Genomic DNA, 13267 nt, shown 5'->3' on the forward strand with positions numbered 1-13267 from the left:
GGAAGAGATTAGGACCTATTTTATGCACTGCCTGTGGGGAAGGGCGGGGAAGGAGAGAAGGGAACCCTAGCATCTTCCCGGGTCACTTCTCTACTGGGGTGAAGAAGGGGCCAGTGTTGGATGTCCTCTGGGGAGTGCAGGAGGGGTTGGTCAGAACCCCAGGAATGTCAGCGCTGCCGAATCCCTAGCCCGAGGCTCTGTGTTTCAGAATGAGCTGGGGGCTGGATGGGAAGAAGGGATCCCGATTTCTCCAGCGCCAGAGGAGGGTGAGAACCCTGAGATCCTGCTCCGGACTGGGAAGCTGTGAAATTCTGTGCCGTGACTGCAGAGTCTGGGGTTTCTGAGCAGAGCTGGGAGAGGGAGAGCTGTTGCTATAAAAGCTCACTTGACTCTGGCATTTCCCCCATGGCCTTTTTTGATAAGGATTTTTCTGAACTGACGTTTTTTGTTGGTCCTCGGGACCTTTTCCAGGTATGTGCGTTTATTTATTTACTACTTTTTAGCTATTTGCTTATTTTTTGTTGCAAAGTCAGATATATATATATATATATATATATATATATATATATAGAGAGAGAGAGAGAGAGAGAGAGAGAGAGAGAGAAAGGAGAAGACACAGATACAACCGGCAGCAGAGGCAGGAGCTGAGTCGATCTGAAGCCAGGAGCCTGGAGCCTCTTCCAAGTCTCCCACACAGGTGCAGGGTCCCAAGGCTTTGGGCAGTCTTCCACTGTTTCCCAGGCCACAAGCATGGAGCTGGATGGGAAGCGGGGCTGCTGGGATTAGAATCGGTGTGCCTATGGGATTCCAGCGCGTGCAAGGTGAGGACTTTAGCCGCTAGGCTATCGCGCTGGGTCCGGCCTCTGAATTTATTTTCAGATAGTTTTTACCTGGGGTCAGCTTTCCAGCTCTGTCTTGGCAGCTAAGCTCTATTTTTTTTTTTCAAGTGTAAACGTTGGAGAAAAATTAAGTATTTCTCAAAATAAAAAAAAATCCCAAGAAAACGCTGAAAAGTAGATAAAAGCTTTTGTCTTCGCCCTTGGGCACTAAGCCCTTGACTGGCTTGGATCGGCACCACCCAGCCAGTCAACGGTTTGTCAACAGGAAGCTGGGGCGGCAGCCTTGCTGACAGAGCCAGCGCCCAGCAGGGACTCCGGGGCCGGTGAGTGGGGGTCTCTGCACCTGAACCCCGCCTCAGACAAGGGTGAGACTTTGGGAGGGCCAGCCTAGGCCACAGTGCACAAGTGGGCAGGGAGGCACAGCGGATCACCCTTGCCAACTCCCCCCTCAACTGCCTACAAAGTTTCACTTTCCTGGACTCCATCTTGCTAGGTCTTCTGGGGCGTCTGGTCCCTGGCAAGCAGGCAGGTCTCCGGAGACAGGTTCCCTGCCGGGCGGTGTGGGGCGGGCAGCTGGGCAGGGGTGGGCCTGCCGCAAGGTTGTGCAACCCAGAGGATTCCTTATCTCTGGTTTGCCCCTTAGGCACCAGGCTGGGCGGAACGCCCGGGCCGTAGCCCCCGCCCCCAGCCCTGATTCCCAGACGCTGGAGGGCTGGGGGGCTGCGAGGGAGATGAGACGAATCCTATGCGGGATTAGTTTGGGGTGACCCCGAGCCTTGATCTGCCCCTGGGGTGGACTGTTGGAGTTCTTGCACCAGGGTTCCTTGCAGAAGTGAAAAGGAATGCAGGCTCTTACCTTTCCCCTGACCCCAGCCAGAGTCCTGTTGTTTTGCGACAGGGTTTTTCCCAGAGAGTTTCCTGTGGACTTTGCCAATTTATGGGGAAGTTGGGGATATTTGGTAAGAAGTTTTCAAAGCCTTGCCACTCCCCTTGCCCCCTCCTCTTTTCCATCCTCCGTCAAAAGGACAAAGAAATGCAATGTGGTTTCAAGATGTTCTTGGCTGCCCGTCTCCGACCCAGGTTTACCTGAGACGCCGGCACAGGGCACTCACCCGCTGTTATTTTTACTCGTTGAGAATGTGTCCTTCTCCTGTGTTGCAGTAGAACAAAGGCAGCTGACTTTCGCAGGCTAATGAACCTCAAGGACCAGGACGCCCTCCCAGGCCTTGCTGACAACTGCACCCTGAGCAGCTATGCACCGTGGCCTGAGTCGCTTGCTTCGCTGGGGTCCAACCCCGGCTCCCCGCCACCCTGGCGCTGGCATGCTTGGTGTGCTTTAGAAAACAGGTCGCAGAGGAGAGGAATGGAACTTTTAGTATTCCCCCCTCCTCTGATGGTTCCCCGAGACCATCTTACCAAACAGTTCCGTGGAACAAATTTCTTGGCTCAAGTGCAAGATTAAAAAAGGAAAAAGCAGCCATTCAAAAGGGGATTTTTGAATGTTCCTGCCGCATGTTTTGGTTGTACTTGCTTTATTTACAGCGTTCGGGGTTATGGGTTCTATGCGCTTTTCCTGAACGCGTGTGTGCTTTCCGTTTTTGTTCGCAGCCGACCTTTGAGCTCTCGTCTCAAAAGCTTTCCCGGTGAATCCACCTGCTGGTTGAAAGTCTGGCAGACCCGGCCTGGAAAGCAAGGGGAACTTGTTTTTTTTTTTTTTTTTTTTTTTTTTTAACTTCGGCAGAACGCCTTAAGGAACCCGAAAAGGAAGTAAGTTGGCCAGTCTGTGACACGCACTGTCTGGGTGGCCTGTATTTTACAATGGAGCTTCCCTGAGCGCCACCTAAGTCCCCTGACTACACAAGGGGAACTTGGGCACCGAGAGACGCACGCGCACGGCCACGTGGGTCTCCTACGCCAGGGCGTGGGAATCGGGGAGCCTAGTTTGGCCAGACCTGGGCGCCTCTTCTGGGGCAGCCGCGTCACCCGGTGGGGCTGCGCGGAGGAGGAGTACGTGGCTTCACAAGCAGGCAGAGGTTTCTGGACCCAGCCTCCGGAGGCAGCAAGTTGCAGCATGCAAAGCCTCTTCCTAGTTTCTGTTTTGGTCAGAACCGTTTCCGGTATGCTGGTTTGCCTCAGCCCTGGTTGCCAGAGTGTCCGGCGAGGGTGGGAGTCGTCCTGCCCCACGATCCGGCCGGAAGAACCGGCGGCGGCTCCGGTGTGAGTAAATGTCCTCTCTCACCTTCAGCCCCAGTTCTCCGGGTAGAACTCCCCCACCCCGCCCTCCGCCCCCTGCTTCCCACCCTTTCCCGGAGGTCTGTGCTGCCTTCCACTACCTGGGCAGATAGGATTAAATCTCCCGTTGTTTGCCCCTCCTTGGAACCCCCTGGGCACTCCAGGTACTGCGACTCTTGTTTCTTTTGTAAATCCCAGGAAGGAACTCCAGGGAGGAGCCCTGGGATGGAAGTCTCTCTGTTTCTATTATAGTGAGCCCCAAAGATTAATTAAACCGGTGTTCTTAGCTGGAAGTATAATCCTACCAGCGTCAGCTGAGCTCCTCAGGGCCAGGGCTAAGTCTGGGACTGAGGGAGCAGAGGTAGATCCAAAGTTGGTTCGTGTCTTTGAAGCCCCACAGTGCTGCCAAGGGAGCCCAGGCCAAGTCACCTGCCCAGCCCAGATCCACCCTTCTCTGCATTGGCCTACGTGCTCAGTGGCTGTTTGACAGGGCCGGTTTAACACTGCATTTTGTGATTGTTTTTATTAGAATTACCTGGACTCAGACTCATGCAAGGGTAAACACAGCAATCCCTCCCAGCCAATTTTTAGTTCAATCCCTAGAGATAAGCAATACTTTACTGTTTTTTTCCCTCTACATTTGTGCACTCAAATGTAGTTTGCTCCCTTCCACGAACTGTGTTTCAGAACCTGTGTGTGTTCTACCAATATGTCTTGTTTGTTCTTTTATATTAAACTTTGTTTCAGAAGCAGAGGGAGAGAGAAGTTGATGAATGGACTTCTCTTTCATCTCCTAGGTCACTCCTCAAATGCCCCAGAGGGCTGGGAAGTCAGGCCAGGTCTCCCAGGTAGGTGGCTGGGAACCAAGTGCTTCGGCCATCACCTGCTGCCTCTTCAGTGGGCTTTAGCAGGAAGCTGGAATCAGGAGCAAGGCTGGGACTCCAGCCCAGGTACCCAGCATAGGATGTGGACATCCCAGTTGGTGGCTGAGCTGACTGCTGCTCCCACCTGTAACTTACTCCCCCTCTGACATCAATATTTCTACAGAGAGATTTATTTTTGTAGTAACCACTCACTTTGAGAATGCATGTGCTCATTGTGTTTCATTCATCTGCTTGTCCAGGGGCCCTCTCTGTTTTTTTCTGCTTCATCCATTTTTGGCTTAGAGGAGTGATTCTTTGACCTCATGCACATATGAAATGTGCATTCTTCCTAGGTAAAATGGCTTCTTCTCCCACCTTTAGTCCCTTGTTTTCTATGTTTGTGCTTTTTTGATGGTCTCTATTTGGTCATTTAACTTTTGGGCCAAAGCAAACAGCTTCTTCATGATTTTCCTTTTATGAGCCATTCTGAGTTGTGGTCTTTAGTTATTGAATACCCAGGAAAGAATTAAACTCCGCTGGTTGGGTACCATGTTCATCGGCGGATTCGAGATGGCTTCTATCTTTGCAGTGAACTTTTCATTGGAGAAACGAATCTGTCACCATTTATCAATACACTTCAGTTTTTCAATGAAATTAAAAAATCCTCTCCTAGCTACTTGTTCCAAGATTTATTTCTTTGTTTATTAAATTGTACATGTTTGAATGGCAGAGTTACAGAGAGAGAATCTTTCATCTGCCGGTTTACTCCCCAAATAGCTGCTCTAGCCGGAGCTGGATCAGTCAGAGGCCAGCAGCCTGGAATTGCACCTGGGTCTCCCTTGTGGGCGGCAGGTAGCCCAAGGACGTGGGCTGTCTTACATCACTTTCCAGGCCTATTGGCAGAGGACTGAATTGGAAGTGGAGCAGATGGGACTGGAATGTGTGCTTGTATCACAGGTAGTGACTTAATGTGTTGTGCCACAGTGCTGGCCCCTCAGAAGTAGTTTCAAAGCCAACAGTTTTCACCATAAAATAGGCACGAGACAAACCTCTTGCTGGAATAACATCTGCTGAGAGAACCACGTTCTCTGCGACAATGACTGAGACGAAGTTCAGAGTTGAATTAAAAAAAAAATTCCTGGGTCCGGCGCAGTGGCCTAGTGGCTGGAATCCCATATGGATGCCAGTTCTAATCCCCGCAGCCCAGCTTCCCATCCAACTCCCTGCTTGTGGCCTGGGAAAGTAGTCGAGGACTGCCAAAAGCTTTGGGATCCTGCACCCTCGTGGGAGACCTGAAAGAGGCTCCTGGCTCCTGGCTTCCGATCAGCGCAGCTTCAGCCATTGCGGCTACTTTGGGAGTGAATCATCGGATGGAAGATCTTCCTCTCTGTCTCTTCTCCTATCTGTATATCTGACTTTACAATAAAAGTAAATAAAAATCTTTTTAAAAAGTTACTAATAAAAATCTTGTGGTAGAACACAGAGAATATATATAGCACAAAGCTTTACCCCCTTAAGCCAAAGAATGTATGTCAGCTGCTATTGATCTAAGATATTTATAACCCAGTTGGGTATGATTTAACCTCAATGGGAATCAGTGTATCCTTTTAACATCCTATGTACCTAACATAGGTAGGCCCCAGGAAGCAAGGGACTGGAAGGAGAAACCAGGTAAGGGACCAGAAACAGGTAGCAGGTAAACAGGTCCAGGAGTGGCAAAGTAATTGGAGAAAGAAATTGTTTTCTACTGGTCTGCATTTTTCCATAGCAAATAGGAAGTTGTATCTAGAATCAGAAAAAAAGCCATTAAAATCATTTTAAAAGCTTTTATCTCCATGGTTATTCACGTATTATGATTTTTCAACAAAGCTATCTTCTGAAGGACTTGACCCTTTGGCTATGGTAGGGTCCATTGTATAAACAGAGAAAATGAATTGCGAGGTTCCAGTGGTCAGTTTGAATCAGTTTTGTCTTGATACATTTCACAGAATATCTGTTAAATGAGTTTTTTAAAACGTTGCTTAACTGATATTGAACTATTTCCTTAGATAGATAGGATGTTTCTTGAGCCACATTTTATTACTTTGATCAGAATCCTTTTTATTTTTTTTTAAGATTATTTATTTTCATTGGAAAGGCAGATATACAGAAAGGAGGAGAGACAGAGAGGAAGATCTTCCATCCGATGATTCACTCCCCAAGTAGCCGCAATGGCTGGAGCTGCCCTGATTCGAAGCCAAGAGCCAGGAGCTTCTTCTGGGTTCCCACGTGGATGAAGAGTCCCAAGGTTTTGAGCCGTCCTTGACTGCTTTCCCAGGCCACAAGCAGGGAGCTGGATGGAAAGTGGGGCTGCGGGGATTAGAACCAGCATCCATATGGGATCCCAGTGCGTGTAAAGTGAGGTCTTTTAGTGGCTAGGCCACTGCGCAGGTTCAATCTGAATATTGAGATGAAGAAATGCTCCTGTTCCTGATCACAGTTATCTGAGGGTATGTAGCTGAAGTTGATACCACATGATTTAAATACCTAGAAAAAATGTGGATGAGCCAAGCTTAAACTAAGATCTGGTCCTTAAGCTCCAGCTTTGCTGACGCACGACGATTTGAACTATTCGTTGAACTGGGGCAGCTTGACCTGCTGCTGTTTTTCTTGCCATGGAAATTTAAAACTTGGTAAATTGATGAGCTCTGCGGATGTCTCATGTTTGTCTACGATTTTATCTTGGTGAAGAGTGCTCACAGCAGCAGTTCATGGAAGATAAGCTGTTTATCAAAATTAGGTGCTGTGGTGTTGCTGGTGAAGCTGCTGCCTGTGGTGCCTGTATCCCCTGTGGGCGGGTACTGGGTTGAGTCCTGGCCTGTATCCTCTGTGGGTGGGTACTGGGTTGAGTCCTGGCCTATATCCCCTGTGGGTGGGTACTGGGTTGAGTCCTGGCCTGTATCCCCTGTGGGTGGGTACTGGGTTGAGTCCTGGCCTGTATCCCCTGTGGGTGACTACTGGGTTGAATCTTGGCCTGTATCCTCTGTGGGTGGGTACTGGGTTGAGTCCTGGCCTGTATCCCCTGTGGGTGGGTACTGGGTTGAGTCCTGGCCTGTATCCCCTGTGGGTGGGTACTGGGTTGAGTCCTGGCCTGTATCCTCTGTGGGTGGGTACTGGGTTGAATCTTGGCCTGTATCCTCTGTGGGTGGGTACTGGGTTGAGTCCTGGCCTGTATCCCCTGTGGGTGGGTACTGGGTTGAGTCCTGGCCTGTATCCCCTGTGGGTGACTACTGGGTTGAATCTTGGCCTGTATCCTCTGTGGGTGGGTACTGGGTTGAGTCCTGGCTGCTGTACTTCCAATCCAGTTTCCTGGGGAAGCAGCAGAAGGTGGTCCAAGTGCCCTGCACTCGTGTGATAGGAGCTCCTGGCTCCTAGCCCCACTGTGGCCATTTGGGGAGTGAACCGGTCCATGCAAGATCTTTCTTTCTTTCTGTCCCCTTCCCCATTTCTGTCTCTCTCTAACATTGTCTTTTAAATGAATAAAACAAATATTTAATTAATTAATTTGCAATTATTTTATTTTGATAATCTTTACATAATTGATTAGGGCACAAAGGGTCAAGAGCTACAGGAAAGTGGGTAAGACCATTGTTTCCACATTTTATGTATGTATGAGTGTATGTATGTATGTATTTGGGGTAAGGGGAGAGATAAAAGAAGAAGCCCCACCCAGCCTCCCACCCATCCCGGGTCCCCGATGTGGGGCATGCTCCGAGGGTCCTGCTCAAGTGGTTTTGATCTTTAACACTTCTGCATTGCTGCCAATCTTGCCATTCCAAGCTCGATGAAATCTCCCCAGAATCCCCTGGCTGACATAGGACATAGAATAAAACAAATCTTTTTTTTGTTTGTTTGTTAAAGATTTATTTATTTTATTACAAAGTCAGATATACAGAGAGGAGGAGAGACAGAGAGGAAGATCTTCCATCCGATGATTCACTCCCCAAGTGAGCCGCAACGGCCAGTGCGCGCCGATCTGAAGCCGGGAACCTGGAACCTCCTCCAGGTCTCCCACGCGGGTGCAGTGTCCCAATGCATTGGGCCGTCCTTGAGTGCTTTCCCAGGCCACAGGCAGGGAGCTGGATGGGAAGTGGAGCTGCCGGGATTAGAACCGGCGCCCATATGGGATCCCGGGGCTTCAAGGCGAGGACTTTAGCCGCTAGGCCACGCCGCTGGGCCCATAGAATAAAACAAATCTTTAAAAAAATTCATAAAAATGTGTTACTTGGGAAGCCAAATATTTTTAATGCATATTTTTAGCCACTGCTGAAACATATTTTATTAACCATAGCAATAGCAATGTAAACTGGGTTATATTTATGCTTTGGCCTCAGTTATTATTGCCTAGAGTCTTCTATATGATGCTGAGTTTGTATCTGAATCATTACAGAAATGAAGACCCACATTAGATTCTCTTATTTTATATCTTCATTTTAAATATTTGAGAGGACTAGAATGGCATATCATGCAATTTTAGGTTTAGGATGAAGGAGGATGAAGGAGGAAAGAGACATTTATTATACATTATATTAGGTGATCCAATTGCTGCACATTCAGCCAGTATCTGCAGGTTGACACACAAATTGAGGTGAAAGATGGGTCGGTATTGTTCATAGTGAACGCAAATATATTTGTTTTTTAAAAAACAATTGGGCCCAGGATCCCATATGGATGCCAGTTCTAACCCTGGCAGCCCCACTTCCCATCTACCTCCTTGCTTGTGGCCTGGGAAAGCAGTCAAGGACGGCCCAAAACCTTGGGACCCTGCACCCACATGGGAGACCTGGAAGAGGCTGCTGTCTCCTGGCTTCAGATTGGTTCAGTTCTGGCCATTGCAGCCACTTGGGGAGTGAACCACTGGATGGAAGATCTTCCTCACTGTCTTTCCTCCTCTTTGTATATCTGACTTTCCAATTAAAAAATAAATAAACCTTAAAAAATTAAAAAAATATATAGATTTACTTACTGTTTGAAAGGTAGTGTCACAGACAGAAAGTGAGAGAGAGAGAGAGCAAGGGAGCACGCGCGAACTCCAAAGTGCTGGCTTCCTCTCCCAATGACCTTAATGGCCAAGGCTATGCCAGACTGAAACCAGGAGCCTGGAAGTCCATCTGGGTCTCCCATGTCACTTAGGCCATCCCCCTACTGACTTCCCTGGCTCATAGGCAGGGAGCTGGATCAAAAATGGAGCAGCTGAGAGTTAAACTGGTTCCCTTATGGGATACCAACATCACAGGCGGCAGCTTAACCCACTACACCCTAACTTCGCTGCCTGGGGCTTCCCAGGTCTGGTAATAGTTCAGGTTTGTGTATACTTTCTACAGCTTGTAAGACAGGCTTTTCTCCACTGCTGTCCCAGTTGGTGGTGTTGCAAGAAAGTCACATTTGTTTTCATGCTGTGGCTCAGTGGAGGTGACTGCTCCTGGTGGAGAGCAATACTAAGAATGGAATGTTCAGTGTGTGTTTGGTGGCTGAAGTGGAGATTACAGGGAACACCAAGTGCTTTGGATACCAGAGGCTTTCGAGGCAAAATTGACATTTTGTGAGGAAAGTCGAGAAAGCTGGCTGACATAAACCATGTTTTGTTGTGGTCTTAGGCAGCCAGTTCAGGGTCACAAGCTTGGAAGCCACGCCTCTCTCACCCACATAATCCTTTCTACCCACCTGTGACGCTCACCTGTCATCACCTGGGACTGAGGGGGCAGTATTGTGTTGTTGCATAACCCTCACAAGCCCCTTAAAGGCACATGATAGGGGCTTGCCGTCTTGGTCACGTGCTTGGTCGCTCTTGCACTCTGCCTCCCCACGACCTGCTTGCTCTCTGGCTTCCAGCGGCCAGATTCTGAGTGTTACCAGAAAAGCTTGGTAGGTTCTTTCCTCAGCTTAATACAAGAATAAAAAGCCAGGACCAGGTTACAGACAGAACAGTTTTTTTTTTTTTAATGATTTATTTTATTTTTTAGTACAAAGTCAGATGTATAGAGAGGAGGAGAGACAGAGAGGAAGATCTTCCGTCCGATGATTCACTCCCCAAGTGAGCCGCAACGGCTGGTGCTGAGCCGATCTGAAGCTGGGAACCTGGAACCTCCTCCAGGTCTCCCATGTGGGTGCAGGGTCCCAAGGTTTTGGGCCGTCCTCCACTGCTTTCCCAGTCCACAGGCAGGGAGCTGGATGGGAAGTGGAGCTGCCGGGATTAGAACCGGCGCCCATATGGGATCCCAGGGCGTTCAAGGTGAGGACTTTAGCCGCTAGGCCATGCCACCGGGTCTAGAACAGTTTTATTTTCAAAGTGACCAGGTGAACTTGGAAAGAAGAGGGAAGGGAAGCACCTCCCAAGAGAGAGCCTGAAGGTGTATTGCCTCTTGAAAGGAGAGAAGAAGAGACACCCAAGGCTTATGGGAGGGTCTTGGGATTTTAAGCATTCCCTGACATGTCCTTATTGGTCAGGAACCTACAGGTAAAACATGCCTCATTGGTGGTCTCTTAACCAATTAAGAAATGGGTGGGCAATGCTTGTGCCACCACTTGAAAGTGTGGCCAAGATTCCAGCAGGCTTGCGTGGACCCAAGAGGAGAGGTAACCCCTGAACATGGTCCTTGTGAGTGTGTATTCCTCACCCTCTGTTCACTGCTTGGGTGAGTCAGTGAAGATGCTAATGCTGAGATGCTTTGTATTTCTAATTTGTGGACTTTCAAGAGTTCCAGGAGAGATGAGGTTTAGCAGTAATGGAATATGGACAGAGAAGCCAGGAAAAGGTGGGTGTTTGCAGCTTTGTGCTGTGTCCACGTTGTTTGCTGCATGTCTCTCAGATAACTTATTGCTGCGGAAGCTGGAACTTAGGTCTTCGGTTTAATGGAATGGACTTCACAGCAATGACTGTTCCTTTTACGGTTTTGATTCAGGCTAGATTGCCACATGGACTTGTCATTTGCTCATTTCTGGTGGGCCCTGTTATCACCAAGCTTGGTTAATAAAAGACTCCTTAATACATTCTAGACCTGTCTGGCATGATCTCTCTCGTACCCTACAACAGTTTCACTGTTACTTGTTAGGGTTGAGGCAGGGTGTTGGGAGGTGTGTTTGGTGCTTTCCAAGAGGTTTGCATGCAATTCAGTGGTAGAACATGGTGGTTCCTGCTCAGGCAGTGTGGGAGATGTCCCACCTGCAGTGAGAGCCCAGAAGGCCTTTGCCGGGCAGGTAAAGGGAAGAGGATAACTCAGGCAAGGTGCAGAGATCTGGTAAAGGACTTCTTGTTGAGGTTTGCTTGAGGCTCAGTGTGTGGAGTGGGTGTTGCTGAGGAAGGGGATGGGTCCTGGGCCAAGATGTGAGTGCAAAGAAGGTGGAACCTATCATGGGAGGTGAGGAGTGAAGAGAGGCCCAAAGAGTGGGCCTGGAACTCCACTGTGGACTCCCACGTGAACGGCAGGGACCCAAGTGCTTGAGCTCTCTTTTGCCGCATTCCCAGGCACGTTAGCAGGGACCTGGATTGGAGGTGGAGCAGTGGGGACTGGTACTGGTGCTCTGGTGCAGGATGCCAGGAGTGCAAGCCGTCACTTAACCCCCTGTGCCATAAACAACACCCACCCCTCTGGCTCACACTTTTTTTGGCTGTAGCATCTACTGCTAGGAGGAACATTTTGGACATGTTTCATAAATCTGTTGGCAAGTTTTTTCTTAGCAACAAAATTTTTATGTCATGGAATAATGTATGTTTTCAACTTTACTAGATATTGCTAAAATCTTCCTTAAATAGATTTGTGTGAATTTCTTCTTGGAATGTCCTAATCATCTTTTGCTAGCTTAATTCTATATACTTTATTGATTTTAGTGCTATTGTGAATAGTATTGTTTTGAAATGCATATTTCTTGCCTTCCTATTGATAATATATAGAAATATAGCTGACTTTTATTTTTTGATCATGTGTCAAACTTCAGCCTTTTATCACTTGTTTGTCAATACACTCTTGGGTGTGCTCGGTAGAAAATCTTGTCTGTCAATACACTTTGTTCTCTAGTGTAGGAAAATCCCTTTTTTCTATTTTATTTTAATTTTTAATTATTCTCTAACAGATTCAATGTGATTTATAGATTAAATTCCAAGAGCATATTTCCTTTCTCCCTCCCACCCCGCCTCCTTTTTCTACCCTCTTCTTGTCTTTTTTTTCTTTTCAAATTTAATGTTCTAAAAGTGCGTTACAGTAAAAAGGCATAATATTTCACCAAATAAGAAGCTTACCAAGTCAAAAATAAAAGATCTTATTTTAGTGGGAATACAGACAATGGCTAGAAACAATAAATGGAAAAATAATTCATAAGTGAAATTTAAAGTGATTCAAGATCAGTAACATTCTTAACCGATGCATAACATTCTTAACCCTTGATTTGACAAAGGTATAAAACAAAATATTACAAAATTGTACTTGCAGCTGCACAGACATTTATTTTTTCTTTGCTTTTAAAGTCTTAGCTCCCGTATATTTGGGAGAATACGGTTTTGATTTCAGCACTTGATCTCCACTTGGTTTTCTTTGCTTCCCTGTGCTGGCTCTATCCGTCCACGCATTGTAGAAGAGGGAAGACAAGCACCTGTACCTTTGTTTCATGTTTTATTTTTTAAGGGAATGATTCTAACATGTTATTGGTAAATACAGTATTTGCTTTGAGTTTTTCTTTTTCATTACATTTTTAAAGATTTATTCATTTTTATTGTAAAGTCAGATATACACAGAGCAGGAGAGACAGAGAGGAAGATCTTCCGTCCAATGATTCACTCCCAAGTGACCACAACGGCTGGTGCTGAGCCAATCCGGAGCCAGGAGCCAGGAACTTCTTTCTGGGTCTCCCACGCGGGTGCAGGGTCCCAAGGGCTTTGTGCCGTCCTCGACTGCTTCCCCAGGCCACAAGCAGGGAGCTGGATGGGAAGTAGAGCTGCCGGGACTAGAACCGGCTCCCATATGGGATCCCGGTGCATTCAAGGCGAGGACTTTAACCGCTACGCTATCGCGCCGGGCCCCAAGTTTTTCTTTCTTATAGTTTTCTTTTTTATAATCAGTTAGGCCATTTGTAAATTGCTGTCTGGTAAATTAAGTCTTTTGTTTTTAATCCACACATCAGTTTTTTTTCCCCCCAGAAACTCACAAGTCTTGTTATTTTGAATCTCTTTTTCACGAATGTAGTGTAGCTGTCTGTTTCTCTAGGTCCCTAGCAATAACTTTTCAGTAATTTAAATTAAAGTCTACAGCATCTTTTACTAGGATCATTCTTGTTTTTTGTATCTGTCGATGCTATTATACA

General features: G+C 47.4%; 1 protein-coding gene across 8 annotated transcripts in view; it reads left to right on the plus strand.

Moving 5' to 3' along the window:
* The first annotated feature begins 255 nt into the window (after nt 1–255).
* CFLAR (CASP8 and FADD like apoptosis regulator) overlaps nt 256–13267 on the plus strand; it is a 43059-nt gene continuing 30047 nt past the window's right edge. The window contains exons 1-2 of one of the 8 annotated variants that reach the window (XM_058664814.1): nt 256–471; nt 3869–3919. The gene's annotated coding sequence lies outside the window, so the exon portion shown is untranslated. Of the gene's footprint in view, nt 472–967; nt 1163–3707; nt 3920–13267 lie in introns of those variants that run through there. The other 7 variants (XR_009245487.1, XM_058664818.1, XM_058664813.1 and 4 more) reach the window with 7 other exon arrangements.

This window comes from Ochotona princeps, chromosome 5 (genome assembly GCF_030435755.1).
Source record: "Ochotona princeps isolate mOchPri1 chromosome 5, mOchPri1.hap1, whole genome shotgun sequence".
NCBI classification, from domain to species: domain Eukaryota; kingdom Metazoa; phylum Chordata; class Mammalia; order Lagomorpha; family Ochotonidae; genus Ochotona; species Ochotona princeps.